Source organism: Schistocerca serialis, chromosome 3 (assembly GCF_023864345.2).
Source record: "Schistocerca serialis cubense isolate TAMUIC-IGC-003099 chromosome 3, iqSchSeri2.2, whole genome shotgun sequence".
Lineage (NCBI taxonomy): Eukaryota > Metazoa > Arthropoda > Insecta > Orthoptera > Acrididae > Schistocerca > Schistocerca serialis.
The window spans coordinates 1,072,280,232-1,072,298,474 of NC_064640.1; the positions used below are offsets into that span (position 1 = coordinate 1,072,280,232).

The window sequence follows — 18,243 nt, forward strand, 5'->3', positions numbered from 1 at the left end:
TTATAGTTGCAGAAATAGCGAGGTTCAACAAATAACGTACAAGATAATTTGTTATGCACACCACATCCCGCAACTGTGAGTTGCCTTAGTAGTTAGTAAACACACCTTGACAGTAACGAATAGTATATACAATATTATCGGAGAAACAGAGCGAGAGTTAGAAAGTGAAACACCGCTTTGCAAACCTTTCTTTTTGAAAAAAGTTCTGTAAAGCATGTCAACTACGCACACAATAATTCAATTAATCGGTATTCAAACATGAGTTGTTAAGCAATTTATATAGAACTATCGTATAGTACATACATCATGTGTGTTCATTTATCGTGTTGGCAATGCTAGTATTCAAATGTTTTCTCACACTCCGTTGTCAGGACAATAACGCTGAAAGCATTTGAAATTTATCAATTTTCACTCTAGCAGAAGGTAGTTTCGGACTTTGCCGATTATTACAAATGAGGCCTTATCACTGAAGTTTGTAACATCCGATATCAGCGGATAACTGCCATTGTGAGCATTATCATGTTACATACCCTTTACATAAAATATATTGGTAATTCTTAAATTTAGTTACAGACCATATATTGACCTTAACCATGCGTAACAAGAAGTAATATGTTCGGAAGTATTCTCACCTGAAAAGCTATCAATCATGTACTGCAGAGTGAATCAGCCAGTCTACTCATTTTTATTTCCGCTTACTGGCAGTTATTCCCCCTCCTGCACAGGGCTAGTGATGACATCGCGTTCCTTTAACTGTCGCCCGTCGTTAAGCCATCCACAAGCAAAGTGAAGGCAAAAAATCTTGCATTCGCATATTGTTGCACAGTGCTAGGAGGTAGTGTGTTGAACACAAAAAATCGTGGCCGGTGCGGTGTGAGCGTTGGGGTGGATGTGGATTTATTTATTTATTTCGTGTTCCATAGATCCATATGGGAACATATCCCTGGATATAGAACGAGTCAAGGTTTTTACAGATTATTGTTTTGTGCACATATACATTGATCTTATCATTAGATTAAAGAAACTGTGAAGTTTACCATATACCCTTAATATTAGTTAAGATACAAGACATCTGAAAGAATATACAGTCATACATAAATTTGGGTATTGTTCTTAAGTTATAAAGGCGTCATATACAGACATACATAAATTTGGGTATTGTATTAAGTTACACTGTACTTACGGAGTATGATTAATCAATTGTAAAGGTCACACAGTAAGTTTTAAGCACAAACAAGAGATTTTGCTAAGAAATTCATCAATACTGTAACAAGACTCATCTAAAAGGAACTGCTTCAGATTTTCTTTAAACGTTGGCATGTTTCCAACCAGTTCTTTAATGAGCGGTGGGAGGGCATTAAAAATCTGGACCATGCTTTTCGTTTTTAGCTCATAATGGATATCCAGTTTTCTTTGGGTGTTATAACTGTGGTATGATTTTGAATAAGATGCTATTTTTTGAAACAAAGCACATCAGGGAAAAAATATATTGGGCAGGTGTTGTAAGGATTTGTAGAGCTCTAAACAGATCCCTGCACGAGTGCCTAGGGTGTACTCCACACATAATTCTGATTGCTCGCTTCTGTGCATGGAACATTTTTTTGCTATTGGTTGATTTTCCCAAAATATTATACCATAGGCCATAAGTTGGTGAAAATAGCTAAAATATGCAGTTTTTATTGTGCTCATTTCCCTAGTGTCTGAAATTATTTTTAAGGCAAATGTTGCTGAGCTTAGCCTTTTGCACAGATCTTGAATATGGTGGTGCCACTTTGCTATCTATATGCAGATCCAAGAATTTGGAGGACTCAACCTTCAAAATCTCGTGCTCACCCATTTTTAGGTTCATTTCATTAGTAACATTTGTGTTAGAAGAGAAGTGAATGTAATTTGTCATTTTTAGGTTGACTGTAAGGCCACTGGTTTCAAACCAGTTTGTCAAATCTGCAAAAGCTTTATTTGCAGCCTCATTTGACATATTCCCTGAGAGATTATTAACTGATAACATGGTGTCGTCAGCAAACATGAGTATTTTCCCATATTCTGTACATAGTGCTAAGTTATTTATAAATATTAGAACGAGCAGTGGGCCCAGTACTGAGCCTTGAGGTACTCCTGCAGTAATGGAGCCCCATTCTGAAGATACCTGGCCACCATGCAGTCCTTCCACGATTACTTTCTGCTTTCTACCACACAGATAGGATTCAAGCCACGTGCCTACGGTTCCACCCATTCCTAGGGTCTTGGCTTTACTCAAGAGAATATGGTGACTTAAACTGTCAAAAGCTTTTGACAGGTCACAAAATATTCCAACCGTCGTCATATTATTATTTATGGCTTCCATAACATTGTCAACAAAGGCATGTATTGCATCCACAGTTGATACCCCTTTCCAAAAGCCAAACTGGCTACTGCTGAGGATATTATATTTACTAAGATGCTCAACCATTCTGCTATGCATCAATTTCTCTAGTACCTTGGAGAAAACTGAGAGTAATGAAATTGGTTGATAGTTTGTAGCCTCAGTCTTTTCTCCCTTTTTATAAATTGGTCTTATAAGCCCATATTTTAGCCTGTCGGGAAAAACACCTGCTTCCAATGATGTATTACTAATATGGCAGAGGACTGTACTTATTTCTTTACAACAATATTTCAGTAATTTGCTGGAAGTGTTGTCAACTCCAGCAGAATTTTTACATTTTAAAGACAATCATTTTTTCTAATTCTATCACTGTAGTTTTTCGAAGATGCTTCTCATCTATTTTGTTAGTTAAGGTGTTATGCAAGTATTCTGTAGCATTCTTTACAGAACCCTGGCATCCCATTTGGTTGGTGACTGTTAGGAAATGATTGTTAAAGATATTAGCCACCATTTCGGGAGCATCCACCGAAAGGCTCCCAGTTCTTAAGCTAATCACTTCTTTGGCAGACAGGCTTTTCCCTGTCTCGCTTTTAACATATTTCCATATGGTTTTCATTTTGTCATTTGATTTGTCAATTTCCTTTTTTTAGATACATACTTTTAGATTTCCGGATCACCTTCCTTCATATTCATTACCTGTGTGTTATTTTTTCTCCAACGAATCGAAAACCTCGGCTTCTGGCAAAATTGTTCTCCAGTGCAAAATTACACTACATTCAATTTCCTACAAAAAGGGTCTGTACTTTTCTTCCTCTTGGACCAATAATTTGGAACGGGTTAAAAACAACTATTAAATATCTAAGTGCAGTAGAGACATACTAATGGATAAATTGTGTTCCAGGGGTGAAACAGGCTGGGCTGTGGGAGGTGTGTGGAGTAGAGTGTGAGTGAAGGTAGCTCACTGCACTGTGTTTGTGCACTTCCCACCTCCATAGGTCTGCAAATCTGAAGGTGGAGCTGGTGATTCTCCACTCTATCTCGTCCACTGCGTCACAAGAAGCAACTACAGAGTATATCACAAACTTATATGGCCCCTCTGTAGTGCACTATATGAATCACTGCCGACACAGTGCACAGACACGCTTGAGGAGGGTTTAGTTTGCACAACGTGCATTAACACTACATGGAATGCGAATATAAGGTACTAATAACACTAATACAGGTAATGAATGTGAACAGAATCTACTTTAATCTCTGCATACTGTGCTACACTGCTACAGGAGAAATTGGTTCTTTATGGTTCTGTTCAGAAGACGTAGTGTTCTTCTAAGAAAGATCACTTCCACCATTGTGAGTAATGCTCACTTCTCTGTTTACAGACAGGCTGTAACTGCCTTGTGTTTCGTGTCCACTTATCTTTTGCTGATAGACAAAATAGCTTTGATGAACTTGTGTTTAATATAATCCATTATGGAGTCGAGGTAGCAGTTTTCGTTATACTGGTTATCACTGTTAACATTCAACCGCGATTCTTATACATATATTTTAACAATGCGTTTCAAGATATGATGATGAGAGCATTGTCTCTTGAAACGCGTTGTTAAAATATATGTATAAGAATCGCGGTTGAATGCTAACAGTGATAACCAGAACTTGTGTTTATATAGTGAAGTTATTTCCTGTTTGGAAAGGGAGTAGGCCTATTTATTTGAAGGTGTTAAGTGAGCTATTATGTTGTCAGTTACTTATGTGGTGTTGGTGGGAAAGGGACTGGACTGTAAAAAGTGGCACCCTGCTGCTGTGTATTGTAAAACCGTGTAATTGTGTTTTAGGCACTTGGTGGTGAATTAATGGATGACTAAAAATGTTACTGCACTTCTCTCCCATTAATTGTGTTACAGGTAGACTGCATAAATATTTTCCATTCATAATTCACGAATTGCTGCATTTGCAGAGTGGGCTGCACCGAGTGGAACCACTTAATGCACATCCACAGTACATCTTCCGAGATAGGTGTGGCTATGTCTGATGGAATGTGACTGTTAATATTGAAGTCTATAACAGTTATCTGCTGTAACGCATTGCTTGACTTATGTTGAAATATCTGACCAACTGTTATAGTCTTGGTGACCTACTTTTGTTGCAGTGGATTAAGCCTCTGAGCCTCATCGTATTTTTGGAGAACTGAGGCAGGGTGATGCATTTGATAACCCTCGTGCTGTGAAAAGTATTCCAGCTTGTGACAATGAAATCTATGATGTCCTGTACATATTGACAGTGTGTCCTATTTGGAAGAGTCTCTTCAGCGTGGTAGACAATTGACAGTTCCAGCTGTTGAACTTTTTTACATGATATGAGTAGCGCACTCAACAACTGCAAATAAGTACCCAGTAAACTGAAAATAACTCCACTGTGTAAACATGAGCTCAGTGAAGCTATTCTGTCCATTTGCATAATACAAATGGACAGGAAATGCTGGGGAGCAGCACCTGTGGTGGGGGAAGCTGCCTTTCCCATAACGGATCACTAAGAATCAGTTTCTCCTCTTGCAGTGTAGAACATTGTGCAGAGATTTACATACGTCCAGTTCATGTACATTCCCTGCATTAGTGTTGTTAGTAACTTGTATCTGCATTCTGTGTAGTGTTAACTCATTTTGTGCAAAATAAACCCTCCCCGCGGACATCTGCACGCTGTGTCACCAGCGATTCGTGTGGCGTATTGTGAACGGAGAACTTTGTGATGTACCCTGTAGTTGCTTCTTGTGATGTAGCGAGGGGGATCACCTGCTTAACCTTCAGTTTGCTTACCTAGGAAGGAGGGAAATACATTAATTTTTTACCATTGGAACAATATTTTTAGTGCCGTAATTTGCAATTTTTTTCATCCTCTGCAAACTATTAGTCCTAGAGAAAAAGTGACTAGAACCTTTTTTGGCAGGGAAGTGAATGCAGGTTAATTTTGTATTGGGGAAGAATTTCCCCAGGATCCGTTGTTTTTGAGTCATTCAAGAACAAAAATAAAAAATTACCTTTAAACCTACCCCCACACCAATGCTCACACTCCATAGTTCAGGGTTTTTAGTACAATGTTTGTGACAATATATCCTAGAACTGTGTAAAACTTTGTGACTACATGACTTTTCCCCTAATTTTCCTTCATTGACTGGACTAAATGTTAGTGTTTGGAACTGACACAGATAGTGAAGGGCTTCATCATCAAAGGTAGTGTTGAGATGTGTATGTAAGTAAACTGGTTTTCAGAATTTTTGGTGTTACCATTGTTTGTATTTTTGCACGATAAGGCATTTAGCGACAGCTGTAAACAGAATGGCAGAAGAACCTTTTGAGAGGACGGAAAAGAAACCCGAGCCTGTCAGCATTACCTCCCCTGAAATGTAAGAAACTGGTGGATTCCAAGACAAAATTGTGGAAAATGGAGACATCTTCAAATAACAGAAAGAAATAAAGGCTGAAGAGGCAGGATCACAGATGTCAGATGAAAGTTACCGCAAAAAAGGTTAAGTTGGAAAAGAGTGAAAATGAAAATGGATGCTTGTGCAGTGACTGAAGTTGAAGTCATAAATTGAGGATGATGGTGAGTAGTTCATATAATGTGTAATGCTACCTACATTTGAACTGTTGGCCTAAAGTGCACTTACAGTATACTTCAGGCTCTTGAGTTGCATGCTGCTGTTGGCAGATTGTATATCTCTGTTTAGCAATGGAGCTGTTAAGGAGCACTTAACTGTGCTAACAACACATTAAAGAACCATGTAGGCCTACTGTATACAGATTGTCCACATTGTGTAGCTATTTAGATTGAGGTGTAGTTTCTTAATAGATGGCTAATGTGCTACTCAGTATCAAAAAGTAATTTGTGTTTTTATCTTATCAGTTTTGTTTGAAATGCACAAACGAGGAGCCACAGTTAGTTGCTTGAACCTTTAACATTAAAGTCCTGTTGCATTATAAGGGAGATATATTTGCTACCAGTGAATGTTAATTTTTATTCCATGCACTCTCCGTTGACATTCTTAACTGCGAAAATAACAGTATTGGAGAATTGTACATAAATGTGTTGTCAAGGCAACACACTTCTAAAGACCAAGAGTAAAAGAAGTCAGATACAATGCACACTTAAAATTTACATTCTTCATTTGCCAGAGGAAAACTTCAGAATTGGGTGGTTGCTTTTACCAAACGTTGCAGAACATTGAAGTTGTAGGTTGCCTCTTTTGCTATTTAACCACTGTATGCACTTGAATCTGTAATGAAAAATCTGTTACCTGGTGCCCTTTTGTGAGACTTACATTCATTTCTTTTTTTGTGACTCTTTATTATGTTGTATTTTAAATGTAGGCATACTTTGTGGCCTTCAGTCCAAAGGATGGTTTGATGTAGCTGGTTTGATACTAGCCAATCATGTGCAGACCTCTTAATCTATGTATAAATACTGCAGCTACATCAATTTGAACCTGCTTACTGTGTTCGTGACATCCACTACCTGTACAATTTTTACTCCCCCCCCCCCCCCCCACTTCCCTCCATTAACAAATTGTATTTGCCACAATGCCTCTGGATGTGTCCTATCAACTGATCCATTCCTTTTGTTACACTGTGCCACAAATTTCTTGTCGTCCACAACTCTTTTGTGCATGGTGGGCACGTGACCCCGAGCTCGTGCAACTCTCTTTCCTTTCTGGGCTGCGTGCCTTCCCTTTCCACATCCCTTCCTGTCCCCGATCCTCCTCCTCCCCCCCTCCCCCCTTTTCCCTTCCCCTTCCCCTTCCCCTTCCCCTTCTCTTTGGGAGTCTGTTTTGCGCCTACATCCAGAGATGGACACTTGTGAATGAATGAAGTGATTTCTCTTCTTTTATCTCTACAATGTAACATATCTGCCCTTACTTTGCCCTTCTCTTTTCTCAATTCTTCTCTTTCCCTTCTTCTCAGCTGCAGCGCTTGAGAATTCTTCTCTACTTTCCTTTTCTTTCTTTCCTCCCTGTGCCTGTCTGAAGACCAACCCACGCGTAGCCGGTGACGGGGTAACGGGTAATTCCCCACCCCAGATAGACAAGTAGGACACGTACGTACCCCCTGGTAAAGGCCAGGCCCGAGGAGGGGCGGTTACCCGAGTTGGTACTTTCCGAACGTGCCGATCGGTCCTTCCGTCCGTTTCTCGGGAGGTGTGGCCTGAGGTGTACACAATCACCTAAGGCGGGAGTGCCCTCAGAGAGGGCTCCCACTAGGAAGGAGCACGCCATCAGAGACGCCAGTAATCGTGGTGGATACTTTTGCAATGGTTTCTTCTAATTCTAAAACTTCTGCCCACAAGAGAAAGCTAGACGAGTCTCAGCCACGGACAATTCTTCTGTCAGTGCCAAAGTTCCTAGTCATTTCTCTGTCTGACGAAGGTCGAGACTTCTCGACAGTCGACCCTTTCATTATTCAGAAAGGTGTCAATGCAATTGCAGGTCCTGTAAAGTCATGTTCCTGGATGCGAAATGGCACTTTGTTGCTAGAAGCAGATAGTGCCCTCCAGGCACATAAATTGCTTCAAACTACGCTGCTACACACCTCCCCTATCCAGGCGGGAGCGCACCGTACTTTAAGCTCATCACGTGGTGTGGTTTATACAAGATCACACAACGGATTATCAAATGAGAACATTAAAAATTACCTGTCTGATCAGGGAGTAATGGCCGTACAATGAGTCACGAAAAGGGTTGAGAAGGAATTGGTGCCGATCCGCACTCTCTTTTTGATGTTTGACAGAGTTCAACTTCCATTGAACATTAAAGCAAGATATTTTCAGTTCATGTTTACCATCCCCGACCCTATGCATTGCTATCGGTGTCAGAGGTTTAATCACACCAGCCAGTCATGTTCCAATATGGCCAAACGTGTAATGTTGCATCAACTGTATGGGCGACCATGCTGCTTCCTCTATAGATTGCCCCATTTTCAAAGACAAACGGTTATTTCAGGAAATCAGAGTAAAGGAAAAGGTGTCGATCTTTGCTGCTCGAAAGTTATTCGCCAGTCGAAAGCCCACTGTGCCTCACGCAGGTAAATACAGCACTGTCCTTGCCTCTCCTCGGCCAATAAAGGAGGCGGCCACGCAGACTTGTGATCTCACCTTTAGTGCCACGGTCGTCAGATCGGCCAGTGCAAAGATCACCCCTTCAACCTCCCCACTCTGTGGCTCACCCTTCATCGGGCTCTGCTAAATCACAAGCCCCAAAATCAGACACCCAGACTTCCAAAAAAGAGCCTACTCGTGAAGATTTTTTACGTACCCCGACTTCACAACCGTCGATCCCTCCCTCATCTCAACGTCCTGTTTCCAAGAAGGCTAATTAGAAACCCAGTTCCTCTCCTTCTCCGCCACGGCGTGTCTCATCTACAGCACCACCTGGCAGTCACCGCGATTGGCCATCTTCTGTGTGGCCCAGGCGCACTGCTGGCGGCCGATCAACCGGCCAATTGCTGGTGGCAGCAGCTGCTGCCGAACAACCTATGGATCGGGATCTTCTGCCTTCGGCTGAATGCTGTTCCACGCTGTCGGCCACTGGCTCTGAGCAGTCGTTGAGTTGACGGCAACCTTGGTCACATTCTTCCCTTTTCTGTCCACCCGATGTCCATTATCCATTGGAATATCCGTGGCATTCGAGCCAGTTGGGATGAATTGTCGATCCTCTTACGATCCTACTCGCCGGTCATCTTCTGTCATCAGGAAACAAAACTGCGTCCCCGCGATCACATTGTTTTTCCTCATTTTAAGTGAATCTGATTTGATCTCCCCTCTGTTGATGGCACTCCAGCATATGGAGGACTCGTGACTCTTCTCCATGTTCCTTCCAAACTGTAGCTGTCCATCTTTCCCTTTCTGGATACACCTTCTCTCTTTGTGCTGTATACATTCCATCGTCCACACCAATGGCAAGAGCTGATCTCCCTCATCTTCTTCGTCAGCTTCCGCCCCCCTATTTGCTGGTTGGGGACTTCAATCCCCACCACCTACTTTGTGGACCTCTGCGTCCTTGTCCGAGAGTCTCCCTGTTGATTGACCTCTTCCACCAAGTGGATGTTGTTTGCCTCAACGCTGGGGAACCTACATTTTTGTGTGCCTCCATGTCAACCTACTCATTTGGACCTTTCGGTCAGTACTGTTCAGCTAGCTTGGCACTTTGAATGGTTCCCTCTTGCCAATAAATACTCGAGTGACCATTTTCCATGTGTCCTTCGATTACAGCCACAATTGCCATCTATGCGCCCAAGACACTGGAAGTTTTCTTAAGCCGATTGGACGCTTTTCTCCTATCTAGCAACATTTGATGACCGTCAATTTCCTAGCATAGATTATCAGGTCACTCGTGTTACAGAAGTTTTTCTTACAGCCACAGAATGTTCGATACCTCGTAGTTCCCCTTTGCCCCAGTGCCCCCCAGTTCCTCGGTGGAACGAGGTGTGCCATGACGCGATACGCGAGTGGAGACGTGCTCTTCGTGTTTGCCGCCATCATCCTACGTTGGCCAACTGTATCTGCTATAAGCAGTTACGTGCGCGATGCCTTCACATCATATACGACTGCAAGAAGGCAAGCTGGAATTTCTTTAGCAGCTCATTTAATACCTTCACTCCCTCATCAATTGTTTGGAGTCAATCCGACAGATATCCGTCACTTCCAGTTTTCCCCCAACCTCTGGGCTAACTGTCATGCAGGATACCTTAGTGTACCCAGTCGCAATCTCTAAGTCATTGGGTCAACACTTTGCTGAAATTTTGAGCTCTTTGAATTACCCCCCAGCCTTTCTCCTGAAGAAATGGGTTGCAGAAGAGTGACCAGCGACCTCTTGCTTTTTCCTCTCAATATCGTGAAAGGTATAATGCCGTTCTTTCTATGCGGGAACTCAGACGTGCATTCTCCTCCTCTCGCTCTTCTGCTCTGGGAGCAGATGGTATCCACGTCCACATGTTGCTGCATCTATCATACCCTTGTCTGTGCAACCTCCTTCACCTTCATAATCAACTTTTGTGTTGACAGTACCTTTCCCAGAAAATAGCGGGAAGCTATTGTCATACCTGTTCCGAAACCTGGAAAGGACAAACATCTCCCCTCCAACTATCGCCCAATCTCTTTCACGAGTAGTGTTTGTAAGGTTTTGGAGCATATGGTAAATAGCCATTTAGGCTGGTGGCTGTGGTCCCAAAACCTTTTAACAACAGCCCGATGCGGTTTCTGAAAGCATCGTTCGACTGTTGCTCTGTCCACTTATATCATGAACAATTTTCTCAGCAAACACCAAACGATAGCTATATTTTTTGATACGGAGAGGGCATACGACACCTGTTGGAGGACAGGCATCCTCTGCACGCTGTTCTCTTGGGGCTTTCAAGGTCGGCTACTCCGTTTCATCCGTGAATTTATGACAGAGTACACATTTGAGGTGCAGGTGAACACTACTCTATCCCGCACTTTCTCTCAAGAAAAAGGGGTGCCCCAAGGCTCCGTGCTAAGCGTTGTACTGTTTGCCATCACCACAAATCCAATTATGGATTGTCTACTTTCCGATGTCTCGGGCTTCCTCTTTCTCGATGACTTTGCAGTCTACTACACCTCTCAACAGACCAGCCTTCTTGAATGACGTCATCAAGGATGCCTCGATTGCCTCCATTCGTAGAGCATCAAAACCAGTTTCCAATTTTCTCCCAGTAAGACTGTCTGTGTAAATTTTTGGCGTGGTATGGAGTTTTATCTGCCATCTTTACATCTAGGCCCTGTTGACCTTCCATTCACAGATGTCGCCAATTTTTTTGTTTGACAGAAAACTGTGCTGGTCTTCCCACATTTCATATCTTTCGGCTCGCTGTCTGCGATCCCTCAACACCCTCTGTGCTCTGCTCCTGGGCAACGGACAGAGTGATCCTCCTCCGCCTATGCTGCGCCTTACTGTGCTCAAAATTGGACCGTGGAAGCATAGTTTACTCCTCTGCACAGCCGTCTATTCTTCAGTGTCTCGACTCTGTCCACCACCGTGGATTGCATTTAGCATCTGGAGCTTTTTACACCAGCCCCATGGAGAGCCTTTACGCTGAAACTGCTGAACCTCCGCTGTCCGATCAGTGAGCTGTCTGAGTCATTTTGATAGTCATCTGTCTTCCATGCCTGCTAATCTGACCCGTGTTTTTTTTTCCCCCCCCCCCCCCGATGCCTCCTTGAATTTAGGGTATGCAGGCAACCCTTCCTCTCTGCTGCCACCAGGAGTCCACTTCCGTCAACTGCTACATTCACTTTCCTTCCAATTTCCTAAAACCTTCCTGACAAATAGGAGTACGCTGCCACCTTGGCCCCACCCCTGGACATGCCTTCTCTGTGACCTTTGTCAGCTTCCCAAGGATAGTACCCCTCCCCCTAGTTTATCGTTGGGCATTAGCTGCTCTATGCACACAAATGGAGGATGCCACATTTATTTATACTGACGGCTCCAAGACCACCTTTGGTGTCAGGAAAGCCTATATTATTGACGACACCCCTATTAAATTTCAGTTTCCTGACCAGTGTTCAGTTTTTACTGCTGTTCTCCGTGCTGTCCAATACATCTGTTGCCGTCAGCGGATACAGTATATTATATGCTAGTATTCGCTGAGCTCTCTTCTCAATCTCCAAGCTCTTTATCCTGTCCACCCTCTGGTCCACCAGATTCAGGCCTGCCTCCATATGCTCCACTTGGGGGGCATCTCTGTGGCATTCCCAGGGCATGTTGGTATATGTGGAAAGAGGCAGCCCATATAGTGGCGAAGGTTGCTCTCTGTATTCCTCAGCCCGCCGTTTGCACGGTTCCGTTTGCTGGTCTACAGAGCATTTTATGTTGTTGTGTTACTCTTTTATGGCACACTCATTGGTCTGCACTTCAGGATAATAAATTGTGGGTCATAAAACCTCTTCCCTGTGCTTAGACCTCTTCCGTCTGGCCCTGTTGTTGGGAGGAGGTAACTTTAACTTGACTCTGGATTGGGCATTGTCTTTTTAGCCATTGAGATCTTTTAAGTGGCGCTCCTCCTCTGCTTTGTCCCCACTTCTCTCAGTCGTGGATGGTGAGACACCTGTTACTTCAGTGCCCCTATTTTAAACCGCTTTGTGCCCGTTTACAGCTGTTTCCCGATATATGTTCCATTTTAGCAGATGACTCGTGCTCAGCTGATCGTGTCCTTGAGTTTATAAGTGTGAGTGAGATGACATTGGTCATTTGAAACTCTTTTTGGGGAAAATAACCCCCTCTTCAATAGCACTTTTCTAAGATTTCCTTCTGTTTTTTTAGTTTTCCTCCTCATTAAGTTTCGCTCCCATTGATGCTGATTTCAATTCCTGTTTTATCCTTCACTAAGTCACAAATGGGCGCTTATGACCATAGCTATTTTGTGCACTGAAACTTTTTTTAATCGTATTGACCAATTAGGATCATGTTAACAACTTCAGTTCCTCATCTTCCTTTGTTATTTTCTATTTTTCCAGTATTCCCTCATTTTCTCTCCATAAAGTCTCTTCATTTCTTCTGTCCATGTTGTTCCCCGTATTTTATTTCTTCTGCTTTGAATGCCTCCCAAATTTAGTATTTTATTTTTAAAACAGTTTCTTTCTGCTATTTCTGGTTCTTTAATGTTGTTTCTTTCTAGATCTTTCCTTACTACTGTAATCCATGCTATTGTCGATTTCTTCTTTCAGAAATATAGCAGTATTTGCTTTGTTAGTTTATTTCCATCCATTCGGTAGAGGTGTCCAAAAAAGGTTAATCTTTGTGTGGCCATTACTTCATATATTTTCTTTATATTTTTGTAGATCTCCTCATTACTTCTTATATTCCAACCATCTGCAGTTTTTACTGCAGTTGTTATTTTTCTAATAATCCTTCTTTTGAGAACCTCTAATCTGTCCATCTTATAGTTCATTTTTAGGCATTAAGATCCATATAAACATTCTGGTCGAACCAGTGTGGTGTGGGGTTTTAGTTTTGTTTTTCTAGATATACATTTCTTGTAAATATTTTTGGTCAAACCCTATGCTCTTTCCATTTTGTTAATCCTTACATCTATTGCAGATTTTTGTAGTCCATTCTGTTGAATAGTCTCCCAAGATATGTATATTTATTTATTCGCTCTATTTTACCTATTTGTTTTGCTGTGAATTTTGGCACATTTTTTATACTTGTCATGAATTTTGTTTTTTTCCAGCTGAAATTTTGAAACCAGTTCTGTTTGCTATTTATTCCAGAAGGTTTATCTGAAGAACAGCTTTTGTCAGGTTTTCTGAAAGTATTGCAAAATCATCCACAAAAGCCAAGCAGTTTACCTTAATTCCATTTGTTTTCCTTCCCAGATTCATTGGTTCAATTTTGTGATTTGTTTAGCTCCGAATTTCAGATCCTTATAGTTTTTTCTAGAACACAATTAAACAGTAAATCACCTTATTTTATTTTTATTTTTTTAAGTTCTTATCACCAAACCTCAAAATTTTTATTTCTTTTCCCGAAACTTTAATTTGTTCAGAAAATTTTTCTTTGGTTTCCTGTACTGCATGTTCATCATACAGTCCAAATGATAGGGTATAGGCCACAACCCTGTCTCACTCCCTTCCCAACCAGTGGTTCCCTTTTGTGCTCCATGACTCTTATAACTGCCATTTGGTTCCTGTAGAAATTCTGAATAGCATTTCACTTCCTGTATTTTACCCTTGCTTCTTTCAGAATTTAAAAGAGTGTATTCCAGTCAGCAATGTCAAAAACTTTCTGTAGGTTTACAAATCATATAAGTGTAAGTTCGCCTTTCCTTATGCAGTCTTTTAAGATAAGTCACAGGGTCAGTATTGCCTTGCCTGTCCCTACATTTTTCTGGAAATCAAATTGATTTTCCCCAAGGTAGGCATCTACCAGTTTTCCATTCTTCTGTAAATAATTTTTGTTAGTATTTTGCAACTATGACTTAGTAGCCTGATAGTTTGGTAACATCCACACCTGTCAGCACCTGCTTTATTCGCAATTGGAATTATTACATTCTTCATGAAGTCTGAGGGTATTTCGCCTGTCTCACACATCATGCATGTCAGATGGAATAGTTTTGTTGTGGCTGGGTCTCCCAAAGCTATCAGCGGTTCTGACAGAATGTTGTCTACTCCAGGGGCCTTGTTTCGCCTTAGTTCTTTCAGTGCTCTGTCAGTCTTCCCGCAGTATAATGTCTCCCACCCCATCTTCATCAGCATCCCCTTCCCTTTCTACAATACTGTATTCAAGTTCATTTCCTTTGTAGAACTCATCTATATATTGGCTCCACCTTTCAGCTTTCCTTTCTTTGTTTAGTACTGCTTTTCCTTCTGAGCTCTCAATATTCAGAGAGCTGCTTCTCTTTTTGCCAAAGGTCTCTTTAATTTTCCTGTAGGTGGCATCTATCTTTCCCTCAGTTATGCAGGCTTATAACGGCTTGCATTGTCCTTTAGCCATTCCTGCTTAGTCATTTAGCACTTTCTGTCAATCTCATTCTTTAGACATCTGTATTCCATTGCACCCAGTTCATTTGCTGCATTTTATGTTTTCTCCTTTCATCATTTAAATTCAGTGTCTGCTGTGTTATCCAAGGATCCTATTAGCCCTTCGTTGTTTGCCTATTTGATCCCCTGCTGCCTTGACTATTTCATCTGTCAAAGCTACCCATTCATTTTCTGCTGTTTCAGTCAAAGGTTGCCTAATTCTCCCTTTGAAACTCTCAGTAATCTTCGGTTCTTTCAACTTATCCAGGTTCCATCTCCATAATTTCCTATCATTTTGTGATTTATTGAGTTTTAATCTACAGTTCATAAAAAATAAATTGTGGTCAGAGCCCACATCTGTCCCTGGAAATGTCTTACAGTATAAATGTGGTTTCAAAATCTTGTGTCTTACCATTATGTTAGGTGACACATTTGAGATGTTGGAAAAATAAAGCACTATATACAAGAAAGTGTGCAAACTTGTTGCTTATTAGCAGCACATACATGTGGAGGGGAGGCTGGACTTTGTGTCTGAAATTTGTCACACAGCACATTAGCTCTCAACATGTCGGTCACTGCAAATGGGGCACATATTGTGCCTCGGGGGTGTGCAGCATTCCTGGAGTGATTTGATAAAAGGCTACTGTAACATGACTCTGTAGGTCAGTCAGATTCTGCGGTTTTTATGGAAATAATGTTGATGTTAGGCCGGAATATTAAAGGCTGTGGGAGGGGTCTACCAAACCCGCACTGGCGATCGTTGAATATCTGAATATCTGGTTTAATTGTCCTCACACAATGACATCCAAGTGTGCTGGAGCACCATCCTGTTGATAGACATCGATGTCCAGTATCCCATCTTTCTGTAATTGATAAATGACATACTGGTCAATTATTTCCAGGTAATTGAGAGCACAAACAGTCTCCTCCACAAGAAAGAATGGGCTGATAACACTGCACCGACACCTGAAAACTCCCTGGGTCTCTACAACACTCGAAAATTTTTTAGGCCACATGCCACATTGACTTCGTTGTTGCGGTGTAACAACCATTTTCACTTACAAGGTAGCACACTCAGCGTGTGTTGACTGTTGTCACCTCTGTAGGTTATACAATGTGCTTCTGACATCTGCTGTTTGCACTGTGAACTAGGTGCTGACAGCTTGCCTCACAAAGCATGGTCATTCATTGTTAACTCGCCCCATTTTCATGTACTTTGCAGAAAATCGCTTGGAGATTTATTCACTAACTTAATAAATATAATGCAATACTCTTATGACGTCTTAGACGGATCACCCTGTACAATCAATCTGAAACTTGCCATTGTCTACAGGTCTCTTGCACATATACAACCTTCTTAGACGATTCTTAAACCAGATTACAATGAAATGAACACCCTTAGCTGCTTACAGGCATTGACATACGTCAACGGGGACAGATGAAAATGTGTGCCCCGACCGGGACCTGAACCCGGGATCTCCTGCTTACATGGCAGACGCTCTATCCATCTGAGTCACCGAGGACACAGAGGATAGCGCGACTGCAGGGATTTATCTCTGGCACGCCTCCCGCGAAACCCACATTCTCAACGTATTGTCCCGCACTACATTCATCGGGGCACACATTTTCATCTGTTCCCGTTGATGTATGTCAACGCCTGTAAGCAGCTAAGGGTGTTCATTTCATTGTAATTTCATTCTAATGAGCTGCACGGTCACCGATGGTATCTGTTCTTTCAGGCATGTCCGAAAGAACTGATACCCTCTTAGTAAATCTTAAAATTTTGCACAGGACATAAAATCACTGCTAACATCTGGTTTATCAGGCACATTTCTTTTTCATACCTTTCCCTGTCCATGTTTTTCTACTATTTTTCCTTCTCTTCCCTTTCCTACTATACCAAATTGCATGTTTGAAGGCACTGTACACTCTCTAAACTAAATGTTTTTATTTTCAGAAGCTACACGAAAAAGCTCTCAGCTCTACAGTCCGAGTCTGACCGACTTGTCCGACGAGCCACTGTCGGCGGCACTGCGATCGCAGGCCCCTCACGGTGTGTGCTTACTCAGGCAAGTGTCGTGGGGATTTGTTAATGTAGAGGCTGACTGTACGCTGTAGGTGTCTGCAGACTTCCATCATTAGAGGAACAGTTCTATGAACAGTACATGCCATTCTCGGGAGTGTGGACCACTTCGTTGGTTACTCGAGTTCCTCATCTGACCCCAGAACTGTCATTTACTGCAGCTAGGCATTTAGCACTAATAAAATGTGAGTTACATAAAATGGAAGTGTCCGACATATCAGCAGCCGTGAAGATATGAAAATTTAAAGGCATCTCCATTTTGAGCAGTACAAACTTTAGAATTATTATTCTCATTTGTTAATCCTGTGGTGTAGTCCACGTACTGTGTGAAAGTGACTTGTCAACATATGATCGAAGAACATTTATTATAAACTTTCCTGGCGATCTCAGTGAACTGCATTTGGTAATATCAAGACCTATGAACTGGTTAAGAGACTTACTCAGCTATAAAACTTTTGTGCCTGTGTTTGTTTATATTATGCATTATATGTATATTTAACCAATTGTATAAGAAATCTTTAAATAAGAATGTAAAATGACTGTGTAAACTTGTGACTAGTAATAATTGAAGGTTATTGGCAACGAAATGTTGTTGTAAGCTTGTAGTGTATCTTACGGAATATGCCCATGACACAGGCAAGTCCTAGGAGCAATACACATTGGGTTCAGAGCTGGCTAGAAATAACTTTTTCAGTTATTTTGAAATTTAACTTAGTCATCTGCCAGAATGCCTATGATGTTGGGGGCTAGAATAAATCTGCAGTAACTCATTTTCTGTTGTAAAAGGCAAATAAAAGGTGTTTTATACCTAGCTAAGGTTTTACGTTGGTGAATCAACTGTTATTGAGACGACCTTTCCATCAACCTTTTTGCTTAATTATACATGGATCTTCTTAGGGTTTGTTGTACACTTTTCTAAATTTCAAAGAAGTATGGGTTTTCTGGGTAAGGACACCTTACATGTTGTGTAACCTATCCACCATGTGCTATGATCTCCTGCACATACTATTAGAGTGGATTTACGTCTGCACCTGAGATCCAGCACAGTACGAGGGCAGTTCAATAAGTAATGCAACACATTTTTTTTTCTGAAACAGGGGTTGTTTTATTCAGCATTGAAATACACCAGGTTATTCCCCAATCTTTTAGCTACACAACACTATTTTTCAACGTAATCTCCATTCAATGCTACGGCCTTACGCCACCTTGAAATGAGGGCCTGTATGCCTGCACGGTACCATTCCACTGGTCGATGTCGGAGCCAACGTCGTACTGCATC

At 41.6% G+C, this 18,243-nt stretch overlaps 1 protein-coding gene and 1 long non-coding RNA gene across 3 annotated transcripts in view; one reads left to right on the forward strand and one right to left on the reverse strand.

Moving 5' to 3' along the window:
* The window catches only part of LOC126471502 (F-box/LRR-repeat protein fbxl-1-like), a 133,124-nt gene extending 132,362 nt beyond the window's left edge, over positions 1 to 762 (reverse strand). The window contains exon 1 of one of the 2 annotated variants that reach the window (XM_050099720.1): positions 633 to 762. The gene's annotated coding sequence lies outside the window, so the exon portion shown is untranslated. The remainder of the gene's footprint in view (positions 1 to 632) is intronic. The other variant, XM_050099719.1, reaches the window with a different exon arrangement.
* On the forward strand, positions 366 to 17,218 carry LOC126471503 (uncharacterized). The gene is made up of 3 exons (XR_007586314.1): positions 366 to 507; positions 5,667 to 5,959; positions 16,839 to 17,218. It is a non-coding gene; the product is annotated as an uncharacterized LOC126471503 (long non-coding RNA).
* The last annotated feature ends 1,025 nt before the right edge of the window (positions 17,219 to 18,243 follow it).